This window comes from Ursus americanus, chromosome 17 (genome assembly GCF_024610735.1).
Source record: "Ursus americanus isolate L20-20 chromosome 17, mUrsAme1.1.p, whole genome shotgun sequence".
NCBI lineage: Eukaryota > Metazoa > Chordata > Mammalia > Carnivora > Ursidae > Ursus > Ursus americanus.
This window is the reverse complement of record NC_142143.1, coordinates 16,258,347-16,276,742: the sequence shown is the minus strand read 5'-3', so window position 1 is coordinate 16,276,742 and position 18,396 is coordinate 16,258,347. Positions and strand designations below refer to the sequence as shown.

Sequence of the window (18,396 nt, the reverse complement as noted above, 5' to 3'; positions counted from 1 at the left end):
TTTTTCCCTTCTTTTTCTAGTTTTCCCAGAATGGTAGCTTAGATACTTGATTTTCAGATTTTTCATCTTATACAGGTATCCGGTGCTGTAAATATTTTTCCAAGCACTTTTCTCTGCATCTCACAAATTTTGATAAGTTGTATTTTTATTTAGTTCAAAATATTTTTAAATTCTCTTGAGATTTCTTCTTTGACCTATGTGTTATTTATTTATTTTCCAGAGGACATTATATTTTATTGTATGAATGTCAAGTGTTTTCCAGTACTTATTCACTATATTTTATATATTCTGCAAAATAACCATTATTTTAAAGTATACTGGAATTCATAACAGAAGGAATGCAAAGAATACATGCTCCAAATACACCCAGTATCATCCAGTCCTTTAGATAAGAAATGTTTCTAGTGTTATGGGCAAACTTGATCTTCTTTGAAATGTGTTGTCCCCCACTTTTCTGTTTCCGTCACAGTAGCTATAAGTAGTTATTGAAGGATGTACTCGTCTAAATTCCAATCAATAAGAACCCATCGATTTGTTGTCTCAGCATCTTCTTTCCAACTCACTGGTTTCCTCCAGATCACAGAGCTCGTGGACAGCTTGGATGATCATTGCTTTTGGTTTGTCTTTGATCACCACCAGCCCCATGTAGTCATTGCCCTTGTTTCTCACATTCTTCTCCCACAGAAGATTCTGAATAAATACAGTTCGACTTTCTTCCTTCATGTTTCCTGGTACTTAAATGTGACTGTGATAACGCTCTGATCAGGGTGAGGTTGTGTGGTTGGTAAGTGTTGGAGTTTTTTCTGCAAACGTATTCCAGAGAGACTGTCAAAGGCATGGAGATCCAGTACATTAGAGAGATCAGCTCTTGATCTTTGTGTTTTTAAAAATTTTTCCCAGTCCATTTATTGATCTAATGGTCATTCTTAATTTGCATAAATCCTCTTGTGAAACCCAGTCTGATTAATGATGATGATATCTACCAAAGCAGCTTGCCTAGAAGCCTCATGGCTAAGGCCATCAGGTTTTTCTTCTGCTAAATGTTTTAATCCGTATTTTGAATCTGTAAGAGTTATGGTCCCAGCAAGATAAATATCAATCCCTAATTCATCATCAGCTCAAAACAGAGAAGTTATAGCCCAGGATCTGCTAATCCAGTGGTCTCTAATGGCATATCATCAGATTTTCCTTTCTGCATTTGTAAGTTCCAACCTTTCTTGGTAGAGTGCTCTACTTTGGCTGACAGCTAAGGATTTCTCCACTGTACTTCCTTCCCCAAATTTGTTTAAAATAACTACTCCTCTTTTACTATGTTGCTCTGTCAAGATAGAGTTCAAAAGTATTGTCTTCCTAGCACCTGAATACCTGGTGATTATTGTGACTGGGATCTTAACAGTAGGGCCAGACTTTTCCTCCTCCTCTCTTTCCTTTGTCTCAGTGGGGACCAATCCAGGATGGTTCTTCTCTGCCTGCTCCTCTTCCTCATCCACAGATCCAATAGCCTGTAACATCCCAGCCAGCCACACAGCATGCCTCTCCCTTAGCTCAAGAGCTGGGACCCCCATGTGTTATTTAGAAGTGTATTGTTTAATCTCCAAGTATTTTGGGATTTTTCCAGCTATATTTTTGTTACTGATTTCTAGTTTAATTCCACTGGGGTCTGAGAGCAGACATTGTATGCTTTCTATTCCACCAATTTTGTTAAGGTGTGTTTTATGGCCCAGAGTGTGGTCTATCTTGGTGAATGTTCCATGTGAGCTTAAGGATTAACTGATGGCACTGTTGAGTTCAACTATTATGAATTATGAATCTTTACTGATTTCTGCCTGCTGGATCTATTTCTGATAGAAGAGTATTAAAGTCTCCAACTATAATAGTGGATTCTTCTATTTCTCTTTGCAGTTGTATCAATTTTTGCCTTGTGTTGTTAGATGCATACACATTCAGGACTGTTATTTCTTCTTAGAGAATTGACCCCTTCATCATTATATAATGCCTTTCTTTATCCTTGATAAAGTGAGAAAGAAGAGGACAGTGGGTCAATACAAGAATATTACTCTGTTGGGAGTTATTTTCCATTGTGGAAAATAACAACCCTGCTTTCTCGTGAAGAATCAGGGTTTCTTAGAAACTATCACAGAAACTCTGTGTTGCATTGATGGTACTTGTGTCCATGGCTTAGTACCTTTGAGCTAAAACACCATCTAGAAAGTGACAGATCTCCTGTCAATGATTCAGTTCCTCAGGAGACTCTATTTTGAGGAAAAGATTTATTGAGTGGTATAACTGTCTCATGAATAACCTTCAAAGAGCACATTCTGGGCTGCCTGAGGGAAGATCATGGTCAGGGGCGTTGCTTGGAGAAGATGGATGAAGGGAAGGGAACTAATATAAGTTGAAGGCCCATTATGAATCAGGCACGATAACAGGTGCTTTGACATATATTTTCACTCAATAATATAACAATATTTATTCACTGCTTACCATTTTCCGGTTATCTCTTTTAACCTTCAAAACATGCTGATGAATTGGGTCAATGAGTGTAGAATATTGGTTAAAACCATGGGTCAGACTGCCTGTATTTTGATTCTGGTTCTGCTCCTGGTGTGTTACCTTGGGTGAATTACTTACCTGATAAAGTGTCGTCATCTGTGAAATGAAGGCAGTAGGAGCTCCTCCTCATAACTCCTTCACAGGGTGGCAGATACAACGAGCTCTGTCATCGTAGGCCATTACTACCATTATTAGCCATAGTACAGGTCAGAAAACTAAAGCTTGAAGAGTCATGTCTGGGGCCACACAACCAGGAATTTGTCACCTTGGGGGTGGAGCGGTAAGCAATGAAAGAAAATTTGAGTTGGATGAGCAGATGCAGCAGGGAGTGCGCGGAAGTGCAAGACAGGAAGATGGTTGAGGACAGCCTGTGGGGAGCTTAGATATTGTAAACAAGAGTAGTGGAGATGGAGTTTTCCCCAAATGAATATTTTCCTAATTTGTTTTCCTACAGAGGCATCCCTACAGATTGCTTTTTTATTGGCAAACATGCAGGATGTGTTCTCCTGGGAAGATAAGTAGGGAAGCCCCCCTCCCCACAGGTCCCCCCAAGTTCACATGATGAGTCATGGACTATTTTGGTTCAGGTTTAGGAGGATAACCTGGTGAAATTCCAAGGCTGGCTGGTGGAAAGAGCTTTCTTTTTTGCTTTCCTTAAAGAGTTAGTCTTTGTCAACAGAGTTTCCCAGACAGGAAGAGGAAACTGGGTTCCAGTAAAAACAAGTCACTTGAGGAGAGACGGGAAGGAAGTTGTGCGGTTGTTTGGTGCTACTCGCTTTGGTTCTGGATGGTCTTTTAGTCCCTTCCCAGTGGCCAAGGAATTTAACCAACACTTTGGAATAAAGCCGAGAAAGACCCTGCAGCCTTCTAGAACCCCACCTTTGATGACTTGGTGGGGGCATCCCATTGTGCCTGAAGCCTCCTGGGCTTGCTATTCCTACCAGCTAAGGAATTTAAAACCCTTTCTGATGTCTGGGTTCTATATAATGTTTAATTTCTTCAAAATCTTCTGTTGTTGTCTCTAGGATTCACAACAACCAAGCTGTGGTAACTGGGACAGGAGGGATTATTCCCATTTTGCAGATGAGAAAACAGTTTCTAGGAGAACATGTTTCCTGCCTGAGGTCACTTAGCTGGCGAGTGGTAGTGCTGAGGCTGAACTCAAAGCTTCATAAAGAGCCTATTAAACTGGTGGCAGGGGGCAAGTGTTTGTGGGAGGGGGAGCCGGTGCAGCCGCGGGGAGTGAGGCTGGACTCCGAGGGGTGTGAACACAGGGGTGCAGTTTTCTGCACCTTTACAGCCTGCTGCCTAGCCCTGTGTCAGCCTGTCACAGGAGGTCTCAGATAGTTGTTAAAACGCGTCATCTGTGGAAAGGAAACCACCAGAAGTCAGGATTGTCTTGGCGCTGCGGGAGGGCTAAGCAGGAGTCCTGGTTGGGGAGAGTCCAGGGGACTGACATGGGGGTCTGGTGCACTGTACGGCTTTAATGAAAGACTGCCTGAGGCATGTGCTGGTCAACTACGCTGTGCAACAGCAATACACTATGTCCATCTGCCCTGTTCCGGTCAGAAAAGAAGGGCCAGGGACCCGGAAGCAGAATGAGATGCCTTTCTCTGGCTCCATGTTGCCTTGATGTGTTGTCAAACAGCACCCCTTTGGCACCTCTCTTTATCTTTCCTGCTTGCCCCATCCACCCTACCTTCCCGCCTGACACCCCAAGTCCTCCAGGTACAATCATTTTCCCCCACAAGGTGAGAATCTTTGGATAGAGTTTAAGAAAGACAAATCACCCCCCCTCCAAAAAAGACAAATGGGCCCCCTTCATCCTTACTGATGGCAGGGTAGGGAGGCAAGAAAACTTTGCAGTCAGGTCGCCTTGGGGTCTTCTATACTAAGGTCTCCCGGGCCTTATGGTAGCTCCCCCTCCTTTGCCCTCCCATGTCCCAAACCACAAGCCCAGGTGTGCAGCTCAGGTGAGTCATATTTGGCTCTTCAGAGAACACGCAGGGAAAACAGTCTGCTCCCGGGATGCTGAGAGAGGGCCCTGAAAGAGCTTATTGCTCATAGATTGGAAGAAGAAACATAGTTAAAATGTCTGTGCTACCCAGAGCAATCTACACTTTCAATGCCATCCCGATCAAGATACCAATGACATTTTTCAAAGAACTGGAACAAACAGCCCTTAAATTTGTGTGGAACCAGAAAAGACCCCGAATCGCCGAGGAAATGTTGAAAAGGAAAAACAAAGCTGGGGCATCACGTTGCCTGATTTCAAGCTATACTACAAAGCTGTAATCACAAAGACAGCATGGTACTGGCACAAAAACAGACACATAGACCAATGGAACAGAATAGAGAACCCAGAAATGGACCCTCGGCTGTATGGACAACTAATCTTTGACAAAGCAGGAAAAAACTCCCAGTGGAAAAAAGACAGTCTGTTCAATAAATGGTGCTGGGAAAATTGGACAGCTATATACAAAAGAATGAAACTTGACCACTCTCTCACACCATACACAAAGATAAACTCCAAATGGATGAAAGACCTCAATGTGAGACAGGAATCCATCAAAATCATAAAGGAGAACATAGGCTGTAACCTCTTTGACATCGGCCACAGCAACTTCTTTCATAACACATCTCCAAAGGCAAGAGAAACAAAAGAAAAAAATGAACTTGTGGGACTTCATCACGATAAAAAGCTTCTGCACAGCCAAGGAAACAGTCAAAAAAACTAAGAGGCAGCCCACGGAATGGGAGAGGTTATTTGCAAATGACACTACAGATAAAAGACTGGTATCCAAGATCTATGTGGAGAAAGGGGATCCCTCCTACATTGTTGGTGGGAATGCAAGTTGGTACAGCCACTCTGGAAAACAGTGTGTAGGTCCCTTAAAAAGTTAAAAATTGAGCTACCCTATGACCCAGCCATTGCACTACTGGGTATTTACCCCAAAGATACAGACCTAGTGAAGAGAAGGGCCATATGCATCCCAATGTTCATAGCAGCATTGTCCACAATAGCCAAAGCGTGGAAGGAACCGAGATGCCCTTTAACAGATGACTGGATTAAGAAGCTGTGGTCCATATATACAATGGAATATTACTCAGCCATCAGAAAGAACGATTACCCAACATTTGCAGCAACATGGACGGGACTGGAGATTATGCTAAGTGAAATAAGTCAAGCAGAGAAAGACAGTTATCATATGGTTTCACTCAGTTATGGAACATAAGAAATAGCAGGGAGAACGATAGGAGAAGGAAGGGAAGAATGAATGGGGGGGTAAACAGAAGGGGGAATGAACCATAAGAGACTATGGACTCTGGGAAACAAAATGAGGGCTTCAGAGGGGAAGGGGGTGGAGGGTTGGGATAGGCCGTTGATGGGTATTAAGGATGGCACATATTGCATGGAGCACGGGGTGTTATATGCAAACAATGAATCATGGAACACTACATCAAAAACTAAGGATGTACTGTGTGGTGACTAACATAACATAATAAAAAATTTTAAAAAAAAAGCTTATTAGGTGTGGAATCCCAGGCAGCAGTGCCCCAGGGCTGTCAAAGAGGGTGCTTTGTTCTTCTTTCCCTCCACCTGGCTCAGGTGGGCCGTCTTCTGCTCATTCACATGGAGGGATGCCAGCTTCTCAGCTGCTTCTTGGGACTGCCAGACTTTCACTAAGGGACATCATTGCTGTTTCTGCAAGTGCACATGGTTTGTTTCTGGGAAGACTCTTTCCAGTTTTGAATAGTTGGCCTGGGAAGAACCTACCCTGGTTGAGAGTGTTTGCCATGCTGAGCAAGTACCAGTGAACAACAGCAGTAATGATGATGGTAATAACAATTGTGTGCTTTAACAAACACCTACTATGTGCCAGGCACTGTTTTAATTGCATCACATGCATTATTTTGCTTAGTCCTCACAGGAAAATGAGGTAGGTATGATCCTAATATTTTAAGATGAAAAAGCTGAGACTCAGAGAGGTTATATAATTTTCTCAGGGACAAAGTATGTGTGGCAAGTACATGATAGAACCTGGCTTATGTCATAGGAATTTCTGACTTCCCAGTCCATCCTGGTTACCACTATGTCTCAAATTTCATTTGTGCGTGTGGATATTACATGATGGCCTTTGCTGGTGTGTCCTCTCCCCCAGATGGAGTTCAGTGAGGCTGGTTTGAGGGGGCATGCATACTCCTCTACCACCCATGCAGTGGGCCATGCCTCCAAGCCCATGAACCTTCATTAGCGTGCTCTGGGGACCCCTGACCTCACCTCCTGCCATCATTCTACCCCCTCCTGTTCTGGCTTCACTGACTTCTTCACCATTCCTCAGAAACATCAAGCATTCCGCTGTCTGAGGGACTTTGTGCTTCCTGTTCTTTCATTCTGGAATATTCTTCCCCCTGACTTCATGCAAGACTGCTCAAATATCACCTTAGCTAAGAGGCTGTCTCTAACTTTGTGTATAAAATAGCATCCCTTTCCTCCCCCTCCATCGTGGGCTTCTATTCCTTTCCATTGTTTTGAGTTTCTTCATAGCTCTTTCCACCACCTGGCAGAGTATACAAGTGGACGGCTTGGCCAGTGTTGTTCCCTGCATGTCCTCCACATTTAGAACATTACATAGCCCATGATATACTCAATAAATAGCTGTTGAATGACTATACTGGTGAATGAAATGGCCCAGGCACACCACTCCAGATTATGAAGCCAATCTCACATTACAACTTAAGGCAAATGTTGACATATCAAAGTAGAAACTGATAAAAAAAAAATCCAATGGGTTGTTATTAAAAACAGCAGCTGAAAATAGTACAAAGACTTTTTTAAAAAATAAGAAAAATGTTTTTCTTATGTTCATATACAGATTATGTACTTAAAATTATTGCATGAAAATTTAGAATTTTGGACTTGATCCCAGCAAGAAAGAGTTACTTGTTATTGTATAAATGAATGTGTGCATTGAGAACTCCATGTAGAAATTATATGTGCCTTCTCCCTTCTCCATGAAGTCTGTAAGAATCAATACCTATGCCTTGAAGATGCCAGAACACTTTATCCATACCTCTCTAATAAATAAGGCAGCTAAGCCAAAGTGATTCAAATAAACACTGGATATGAAGTCTAGCAAATACGAGTTTAAATCTTTCTTTGAAATTCCATGGCTAGATGACTGGATAGTCCGCATAACCACTCTCAACTTCTGTTTCCATGTGGGTGAAATAATGCAGTTAATATTTCATTCAGTCAACAAATATTTATTAAGTATTTACTATGTGTGAGGAATTTTCTCTGTGATATACCCTAGAACAAAAGGTACAACAGATCTCTGAGCTCATGGAGTTTGTATTCAAGTGATAATGGGTATGAAAAGAGTTGCATAACATCAAATGCCAGGTTGACATTAAATAAATGATTGCTGCCCTCCAACCATCTACTTTCCCTTTGCCCCGAGTTCTAGAACCTCAATTAGGTTTTGGTGTCTACCCCTTCCACATATTTCTGGGAACACTGACCACAATCATAGACTCAGGAATAAATCCTTATTATGGTCCCATACTCTTTTCGCCAGTGGTTGGGGTAGAGATAGGAATGTGACTCAGGTCTGTACAATGATAGGAGAGGGGGTTTACAAAGGAGAAAACAGAAGAGATAGCCTCATTTTGCCTCTGGAAATTGTCATGTCCAGATGTTTATATGTGGAACTGGCACATAAGAATAAAGTAATTTCCTAAACGGAAGAAGAAGGCAGCGCTGAAGACACAGAGCAGAGAAATGGAAAATACCTGGATTCTTGATGAAATTGTCAGCCACAAACTCACCCAATTCTAAAACCTACCCCACCCTTGGACTTGCTGCTACATTTCTGAATTACTAAAGCCAGTATGAATTAGTGTTGTTATTTGCACCCAAAGATACTCTAATTGATATGAATTATCGTTATGATACCATTTCTCCTGCTTGTCAGTGAGATCATTGAGAGTTGGGTCTGTTTCATGTTTATGTTTGCATTTATACTACTTGGTGTACATAGCGCCATGTTTAATATAAAGTATATTTCAATGAAAATGTATCTACAACCATATATTTGTAGCTTTGTATATATACGACTCTTTAGACTTTTTGCAGGTCTTGGGTGCAGTGCTCTATGCAGTTATATAAGAGAATGATAAATAACAACTTCCAAATGTTTGGGTATGGCAGATACAAAATTTTAAAATCCATGTACTCTAAGTCTAGATTCTGAGATTCAGTATATCTGAGGTGGGTTTACTTGAAGCAATGGCCTTCAGTACCAGTCAACACAAATATCTCTTATAAAACCCTTGAGTGTGGCTGAGCTTGCAACTCCACTGCATAAGCAAGGACAGTCCAAGCCCTGATGTCGGCTGTGTGTTCATGCCAGTGAGCTACAGTGAGGGTGGGGTCCACCCTGCCCCATGATTTTGTTCAGTGAGGTCATGGGAACTGGACAAGGTTTGCCCTGGGTTCTGAGCTGACAGCCTGAGGTTTAGTGATGTAGTGTTTCATGTCATGGGCCAATTACTCTGCTTTTGCAGGTGGAGAAACTGAGCTGAAAATAGCAGAAAGACAACTGGTCTACCTCAAGGGAACAGGGGATTTATGGGGAGAATTCTCACTGTTCTCCAAGTATACTCCCCTCCACAGAGAGGGCCCTTCAATTAAATTCTGCTTCATGTTCAGCACCTATTCCACGTTAGGCACTGTAAGGGATATAAAGATAAGAAAGATACAATCTTCCCTCAAGGGACTAAGCATCTGGTAGAGAATATTGCAAGTAATATAATTCATTCATACATATGTTCTTTCATTCATTCATTCATTCACTAGTCAACCAACTTCTAGAAACTTGAAATAAAGCATCGAGTAATGCAGAAGTGGTCTCTGCTTCAATGGAGCTTGTATTCTACCAGAGAAGACATATATGAAAGTGTTAACTACTTAATCTGTGACTTAACTACATTGGTGATCTGTGCTACAAAGGAAAGAAGCACATAAAATACCATGAAAGCATTAACAAGGGATCTGATCCAGATTGGGAATACTATTACCTCCACTTTACAGGTGAGAAACTGCATGAAGAAGTAAGTAACTTGCTCAAGATCACCCAGTTAGGCAGGATGGAGCCGGATTGGCCCTCCCCAGAGTTCCTAACCATTCTACTCCACAGGAAGATATCATGAGCTCTGGAACAGACAGTTGGATAAATAAGCCTGGACCCTGGAAGAAGCTTCTGGGCAGGGGCTGTACCATGAACGAGAATGCAGTGAATGCCAGTGGAGAAGTACACTGTGCTCAAGAGGGACCTTGACTGCATCTATCTGACGGAAGAATAATTGACTTCCTGGGGAGGTTGCCTTACCTTTAGAGCCTAAAAGAAATACATAAGAGTTTCTGCAGTGAGACTGAGATCAAGGGTAAAAAGGGCATTCCAGGCAGAGAAAGGAATGTGAAAAAGAAGTCAGTAGAGGCAGAGTGGTTACTTAAGAGGACCCTGCCAGCTCTTTCTTGTGCTTTACCTATTGCTTCCAGACGTCTGTAATAGCACATGGGGCATTTGCAGGCATGTCGGCACACACTGTATTGTAGCTAGTCATTGAATATTCATTAGAGCTCCCATTTCTACAATCATTGAACAGGAAAGGACCAAACTCAGCATCTATCCCAACACGGGAACAGTGTGTCTCTTGCTGGCCTCCTGGTCCATTCCTAGTCCTAGTTTGAAGAATGGGACTCTGGAAGGAGACTAGTTTAAGACACAGGTGTGCAGCAGTGATCTAAACACAGGGACCTGGGTGCCTGGCTGGCTCAGTTAGTGGAGCATGCAACTCTTGATCTTGGAGTTGTGGGTTTGAACCCCACGTTAGGTGTAGAGATTACTTAAAAATAAAATCTTAAGAAAGGGGACAGAACTTACGTGCCATCCCCTGGAATTCAGGAAACCCTCAGCCCACTGTGATCTCTGGCTAACACATTCCCAGACTTTTAGAGCTGAAAGGGACCCAGAGATCATGCAGTCCCAAACTCCCATTTTACTGCCTATGATTTGAGGCTCAAGAAGGGAAGAGGCCACCCCAAAGTCATGCAGCCCTTTACTCAGGAATTTTATTCCCTCCCCCAGCCTCCTCCTTTGTTCTTCCAACTCAACAGCTCCAGTAAATTTCTCTACCCTCAGACACATATCCCATTTATTATCTCACGATACGGCTTTGTACTGTGCATCTATCCTCCTTACCCTGCCCCCCACTTTTGGTTTTTGTATGTTTGTTTTGCCGTGTTTTACTTTGTTTCAACCATTTATGGAGCATCACTGTGGCCCAGAAGACCCTGCTAATTGATTTATATGCATTATCTTTTGTATCCCATAGTCGTCCTGTAAATTATAGATATTCTTATGCCCTTCTTACAGATGCAAAAACAGAGACCTTGGGAGATTAAAGTGCTCTTCTCCAGCTCACATAGTGGGTATTTATTTGAGCCATGATTTTAACCCTTGTCTACCTGACTCAAAGCCTGTGCTCACATCCAGGCAGCTACAGTGTCTCTACCCACTGCTTCTCCTTCACGGAAGCCTGATTTCTTTTAGGCTAGAAGCATTGAGTGGTTGGCAGTCTATATTCTCCTTGAGACATGGGTGTCCCTTTACACAAGTAACAGGTTTTTCTTTCATAAGTGTGCTTTTTATTGCTTCTTGGCCTTTTGGTTAAAATCAAGTATAAAAGTGTATTTATCCCATGTGCCATCTATTTTGACAACAGCTGGTATTTTCAGGCAAGATTGAAATAGAAATTCATGATGTATTGTAATGGCTTTTCTTCTTCACCTAGGGAAATACTGTGATTTTTAAATATGATTTTTTGTTGATTTCTTATCTAATCCTCAGAACTTTGGAGGAGGGGAAAAGCATGGCTACCTTGACTGTCAATTTTGGATAAGCACTCAATTTCCATAGTTTATGTATAGCTCTTTGGGAAAGATAGAATCAATTTTATCTGGTACCCAAAAGGATATGATGCCACATCTCATTGTTTTCTATGTCCTTCTGGTGGAGTGTCAGCAACTGCTCTTATTATGGATCCATTTAGCCTGGCCCGTAACTAGAGAACATTATCTCCCTTCCCAGAATGCTCTTGGAGGAGCCTACATATCAAATTACCACACATCACGCAGGAATGTCAGGACTCTTGCCACTTACTGTGAATTTACAGTTCTTCATCCTCTTCCAAACTCCTAGCGTTTCTTTTGATGTGAAAAAGCAATTTTAAAATGTACCATATCTAATATAACACATGGACATATTCACCACACACATTCTTTTAATTAAAAGAATCGGTACACTGCCTTTTGCTGACAGTTAACACCAATGCTTTAATGCCATTTTCTATTATTGATTTATGAGGTGCATACTCAAAGCAAATTAGGGAATAAATCATCGATGACATTGATTTGCTTACCAGCTCTCTAATAAATGTGTATAATTAATTGTGGGTGTGCTACCTGCCCCTGCTTGTTGAGACCTTCCCACAGTTTTGGCCTCTTCTCTCTGGTACACTGCTGGGCTTAATGGAGAAGGATTGGTGGTATACCTGAAGGTCTAGTGCAGGTGAGAGCTTAAGCCATCAGTATATTTGAGACTCTGAGTTGGAAAAGGAATTTTCGCACATTTCTTATGAAGAGATGGGTGGGGAGGGAGTTTCTGCTTGTGTGAGGCAGCTCCTTATTTCGAAGGATTTGCTTGGGTCCCAGTAACACCTCTGGAACCAGTTATTTCTCAATCAGGATGGCCATAGAATCAAGTGGCTTTTACTTTCAAGGTCATGCTGGGGAAGGGCCTTGGTCTGCAGGTGTCAGGTAAGAGGAGCAGGTGGACATGCTTTTGTTTCATTGGTCAAAGAATCTGCTCTTAAAAGAGCAAGGTTCTTTTTGTTTGTTTTTGTTTTTGTTTTTGAATGCAGGAGGGGAGCTCAGTACCCTTCAGGGGGCGGTAGGGTGCAGTGGGAAGTGTACTTCCTTTAGGGTGAGCGTGATTCAAATCCCAGCAACGTGACTTACTCTCACACTTCAGTGTACCTTTGGCAAGTTATTTAACTTCTTGGTCACTGTTTCCTTGTCTACAAAGAAGGAAATAATAATTGTAGCTACCTCTTAGGGTTGCTCTAAGGATTAAATGAGATAATTTGTGTGAAGTGTTTAGACCAGAGCCTGGCACATAGTTGACATTACATGGTCACCATTATTATTTATTATTCTGGAATCCATGGATGGGCTTTTGTGTGTCTGTAAATCTGAAGGTCTGTGCAAACTTTGTGTATGTATACATGTTTCTGGGGAGTGGGTCCATGATATTCATCGGAATCTCAGAGGGATCCCAGACATCCCAAGCGTTGAAGACTTTCTGCCCAAGGGGATCTCCTTCCCAGTTTTGGAGCATTCCTAACTTGGGGTCTCCTTCTTGCTTTGAACATGCTATTCCACCTGCACGGACTATACTGACACAAATCCTCTCCCTCCTTGCCAGTAATACTACTACTACTAATGATGACAGTAAAAGCCCAATGTTTACAGAGCTTTTACTATGTGGCAGGTCTCAACTTACATAAAGAACTAATTTTTCTCTGAGCCTCATTTTCACATCTTGTAGGGCTATTGTGAAAATTAAATGAGAAAATGTGGGCATAGGAGCTGATACTCTATTGGTATATAGGATGTAATCAGTATACCCTCTTCATTTTCCTATTTTGCATATATATATATATATATATATATATATATTTTTTTTTTTTTTTTGCAATCCTCAATGGATAACAAGCATTAGGATAATAAGCCTTTGTTGTTTTAAAACATTAAGTTCTTGGATTGTTTGTTACTGGAACATGACGTAGCCCATTCTGACAGATACATTACTGTATCCCTCAGTGCCCAGGATAATCAGGCATGTAATTAAATATTCAATAATTACGTGTTGACCTACTCAGTGAGGGAAAGAAGAAAAGAAGGGTGGGAAGAGGAGAGGAGGAAAAATGTTGGAGAGAGTTAGGACAAAGTTAACTAAAGTGACTCATAATGGGTCATCTTCTCTAGAGATGGCCTAACCAATAAATACTCTTCCATCTATAAAAATAAAGATTTTCTAAAGCCTCCAAAAGACTGAGATTTAATTATAAAGGGAGAGAACATTTTGAGTTTGTGATGGGATCCAGGAGTCGTGGCGCATCCTGCTCTTTTTTGGGTGGTCCTCAGGTTAATCACTGTGATATTTCCAATCCTCCTTGGTACCTGTGGTCTCCTGAGAAGGATGAGACCAGAAGAAGTTTTAGACAAGAGCCTGGCACATAGTTGGCATTATGGTCACCATTATTATTTATTATTCTGGAATCCATGGATGGGCTTTTGTGTGTCTGTGAATCTGAAAGTTTGTAGGATGATCTGCAAGAAGATTCTATTGCATGTAGGCCTTTGATCCAGTATTACAGTCCTGATCTTTCACAGAAATACCCTCTTCCTTACCAGCCCTGTGTTGACCACATCCCAGTTCTCATTGGAGTGAGGCTCATACCTCTGTGTGTCTGGCTGCAGAGGCTCTCAGTCATGTACACTGGGTCTCAGCATACTCCTGGCTGCATGGCCACACAGAATAAAGAATAAGACCAATTAAAAACAGATGCTTTGCACAACCACCAGGACCTCTCTCTATTTTAATCTCCTGAAGCACAGTTTCTCAGAGCTCAGGAAGACTCTGGCTGGTGACATAGCCGTGTGAAGGACTGATGAATTGTTGGCATTCTTTTGTTCTGAGGAGAATAAACTAGTTTCAGTTAAAATAAGAACCAGATTGCCCAAAAAAATGTCTAAGTCTTGGGACTTGCCAGTTAAAAACAACTTCTAGAGTGTTTGAATGAGAACTTTTCCCGAGGATGGCTTTGGTGAAGGAGGAGAGGCTGCCAGACACTGCATCATTAACTAAATACCACAGAAAATGGCTCTATGTTTTATTGCCGTGTGTGTTAAACTATGGAGAACAAGAAATTGGAAAGCCCAGTTGTATTCAAAGAATGGAGAACAAAATGCTCCAGCTGTTCTGTTTGGGGAAGGATAATTCATAAACAGAGAAACAGGCAACACATTTTTGGATATGACTCAACAACTAGTTGGAGGCCATCATGGTGGCAGAACTCTTTTGGCCACCAAGCACCACTCCCCACCTTCTCCCCTCAGACGTGTCTGAAGACATGTCTTAATTCGATCCTGGAGGAAGTCACGTAGCATGCGTGAGCCTGTCAAATTACCTTGGTCCTTCTGGTGACTGTTTTTTGCTTATATGGGCCTTGCAAAGTGATGTACGACCTAACACAATACCAGGGCAGCTGCTGTTGGTCCTGAGTTTGGGTTTAAAAAGAGAAAAAGTAAGAAAGAAAGTGGCAGAAATGTACCACCCACTGTCTCCTGTTAGAATCATATTAGAGCTTCCATTCAAGTCTGGAAAAATTCATCCGATGACATCTGCTTGACCTCCTGGGAAATAGAGGAGGGGTGGGGCTTGCCAACAAGATAACTTCCTCCTTCCTTCACTTCCTGCAGCCTCCCGCTCCAGCAGCGCCCATGGCTGCCTTCCAGCTGGGCCTGGATCCTCTGCTATCATGGACCCCACCCTGCACGTTCATGTCTGCATCTGGAGGCCCCACGTCCTCTGGCTGGTGGCCTACTAGAGCAAGGCAGACTTTCTCAGCCCAGCAAAGACGTTGGCTCTGGAGACAAGAAGTTAGAGAGGGCTCAAGAAGCCAATGGGTAAGAAATTCCAAGGTCTTTGTGGAGCTTCCAGTGAAAAATAGAGGTCAACCCTCCTTCAGGAATGTTGGACTCTGTTATTCCGTTTGAGCAAAAACATGAATAAGATAAGGAAAGTCCATTTCATTCAATTGTTTGTAGATTAATTCCTACCATTCAACTGTTCTTGAGCTACGAAACTGGTGTTTTCATATGGTTCTACCTACTACATTATTTCAAGATTGTTCTGGGTACTGTGAATAAAAAGAATAGTGGAGAAGTTCCTTCAGGGGACATAGCATCCAATAAGGGAGATTGGCTTATAAGTGTATGTCACAGAACATTGTGAATAGTCTAATTGTAGAGGGTGTGGCAAATCCTGCTTGACCAGAATGGAAGATTGCCAGAGTCAGTTCTTAGTTATTGCATACATGTGAGCTTCTTTGTTTAAGCCTTGTTAGTAACTCTCTAACAGCTCTTAGAATCGGGAGAAGGAGGTGTGTAACATTCTTTTTTCATTCAACTTGTTATTTTTGATTAATTTGGGGTTTATAGAAAAGTTGCAGCGATAGTACAGAGTTCCCGTATACCCATCACCCCGTTTCCCCTAATATCTTACAGTTCCATGGTAATTTGTTAAAACTAAGAAATTAGCATTGACACATTACTATTAACCATACTCTAGACTTAAGTTAATTTCATGTTTTTCCACAGCTGTCCTTTTTCTATCCACATTGCATTTAAATAGGGGTGGTTTTAAAATGTGTTTGCAAATTTTTTGACTTTCCTCCCATGGAAAGTGGGGTCTATGTTCCCTGAAAACTGGACAGTCTTTGGCGACTGTCTTGGCCAATGTAGAGTGGAAGTGACAATGCATGACTTTCCAAGTGTAGGTCATAAGTGGTGATTCTCTTGAATACTCCAGTCTTTATGTAAGTAGGCCAGCTGCTCTGAGCTGCCATGTTGGGAGGAAGCTCAAGGTAGCCCATGCAGAGAGGCCACACGGAGAGTCCTTGAGACAACATGGGAAGAAATACCCAGTCACACTCCAGCCTCCTAACCCCCAGCTCCTCCACACAGTTCCAACTTTAACTATTGTCAGACTGCAACTGAGTGAATGACCCTGAGCCAGAGCTTGCCAGTCAAGTATTTCCTGAATTCCTAACTCAGAGATGCTATGAGAGGTATTACAATGATTGCTGTTTTAAGCTACTCTGTGTTGGGCTATGTTAAGCTACTCTGAATATCATTTTGTAGCACTAAATAAATGGACTAAGATGGCTCTCCCAGCAGGTCTTAAATAAGGTATGAAACTCATTCACACATAATAACCTCCCAGACATTCCACTATTTCATTTTTCACACATTCACTGAGCACCTACTATGTGCCAGGTACTGTACTAGGTGCTAGGAAATTAGGTGCCTGAGATAGTTTCTGACCTTGAATAAAGAAAAGCAGATGGTTAAACCAATGGCCCGAGTATGATATGTTAAGACAGTGTCATGAGATGAGAGAAAAAGGACAAATTTCCCAGGAGATGTGTTGAAATACCCTTTGCATGGGCCAGGATTTGAAGGATGAATCAGAGTTCCCATTGGAGAAGCGAATGAGAGTGCATGGTGTGTTTGGAGAACCCAGAAGAGCTCTGTGTAGCTGGAAACACAGGGTTTATTTGCATAAGTTGTGTTTGGGGTTGGGGGTGGAGTGAGGCATGGAATAGGAAGTAAAAGTGAAAAAAACTGAACAGGGAGATTAAGGTCAAGTTTCCAGAGTGAAATCTGAGGTGAGAAGTAGAATGTCATATCTTTTAGCCTGGATCTGATTCTCCTTCTAGAAACTTCTCAAGAAGATATTTATTTATTTATTTATAAAAAATTTATTTATTTATTTTAGAGAGAGAGGGAGTGCATGAGTGGGAGGAGGGGCAGAGGGAGAGAATCTTCAAGCAGACTCCACATTCAGTGTGGAGCCGGATACAGGGCCCAATTCCACGACCCTGAGATCATGACCTGAGCTAAAATCAAGAGACAGCTGCTTAACCAACTGAGCCAGCCAGGCATCCCAAGAAGATAACATTTAAATGTTTGTCACTAGTGCCCTCAGGAATTTGGGCTCAAAATATACATCCACCGTATGTAGCTTGACCTCCTGGAAGACTAAATTTTGGAAATGAGTAGAAGTTAGGTTCCAAACCTCTGAGCAAGTCTGTCAAAATGCTGGTCAAGGGATTTATGAGGTTTTTATTTCCATGGGTTGTCTTTTCCATGGAGCCAAGTTTGTGTTTGTGTGTGGGGCGTGGGGATAAAACATGTATTTAAAAAGTAAACAGAGCTTAAGTAAAAGGAAATCAAATAAACTCTGTGAAGGCAGCAACCGAGGACGAACTGGGAAGAAGGGTAGAAGGAGAGTGAACTCACGATGGCAGGGGAGAAGGGGCAGTCAGAGCCCAGAGGAGAGGGGCAGTCGAGGGGGTGGATAGAGCCTGCTCTTCTGGAACTTGGCTCCTGCTTGGGCCACTGCGATTCCTTCTTTTGTTTAATCTAGTGTGCGTTTGTTTCTTGCCCCTTTGAAACGCAAGGGTCTTGACTAATTTTAGGCTTATATATACTTCCTCATTTGTTTCCCCCAAAATGTGGATTCTCAACGAGATGAAATAATTTGCCTAAGGTCACACTGCAGGTAAGTGACAGAGCTGGATTTGAACTGATTGTCTGACTCCAGCGTTGGTGTTCTTTCCAGAAACCGAAGCAATGCTTCACACCGACCGCCCTTATTTTACTCTCTGTCTGACAGCTTCCCAGCCTCTGCTGGCAAAAGATGGCCGATGCCCCAGAAGCTTGCATGGGCTCTTATGAACTCCAAGTTATGAGAAGGACTGTCATTGTAGAAGGTCATATCACTGCTCTCCCCTCTCATTTTATTTCCTCAACTTCGAAATAGAGAGAGAGAGGATATGCCTCCCAGTTGCCACTCAAAGCAAGGCAAGTGCGTTAGTCTGCTCAGGCTGCCATGACAAAATATCACAGACCCGATGGCTTAACCCTCA

General features: G+C 42.2%; 1 long non-coding RNA gene and 1 pseudogene across 3 annotated transcripts in view; one reads left to right on the top strand and one right to left on the bottom strand.

Annotated features, from left to right (window-relative positions):
• Positions 1–18,396, top strand: part of LOC123780514 (uncharacterized) — a 119,078-nt gene that overhangs the window by 33,191 nt on the left and 67,491 nt on the right. For all 3 annotated transcript variants that reach the window (XR_015727108.1, XR_015727109.1, XR_015727107.1), the window contains exon 3: positions 15,164–15,370. This is a non-coding gene — a long non-coding RNA (uncharacterized LOC123780514). The remainder of the gene's footprint in view (positions 1–15,163; positions 15,371–18,396) is intronic.
• Positions 373–1,511, bottom strand: LOC123780594 (zinc-regulated GTPase metalloprotein activator 1F pseudogene; annotated as a pseudogene).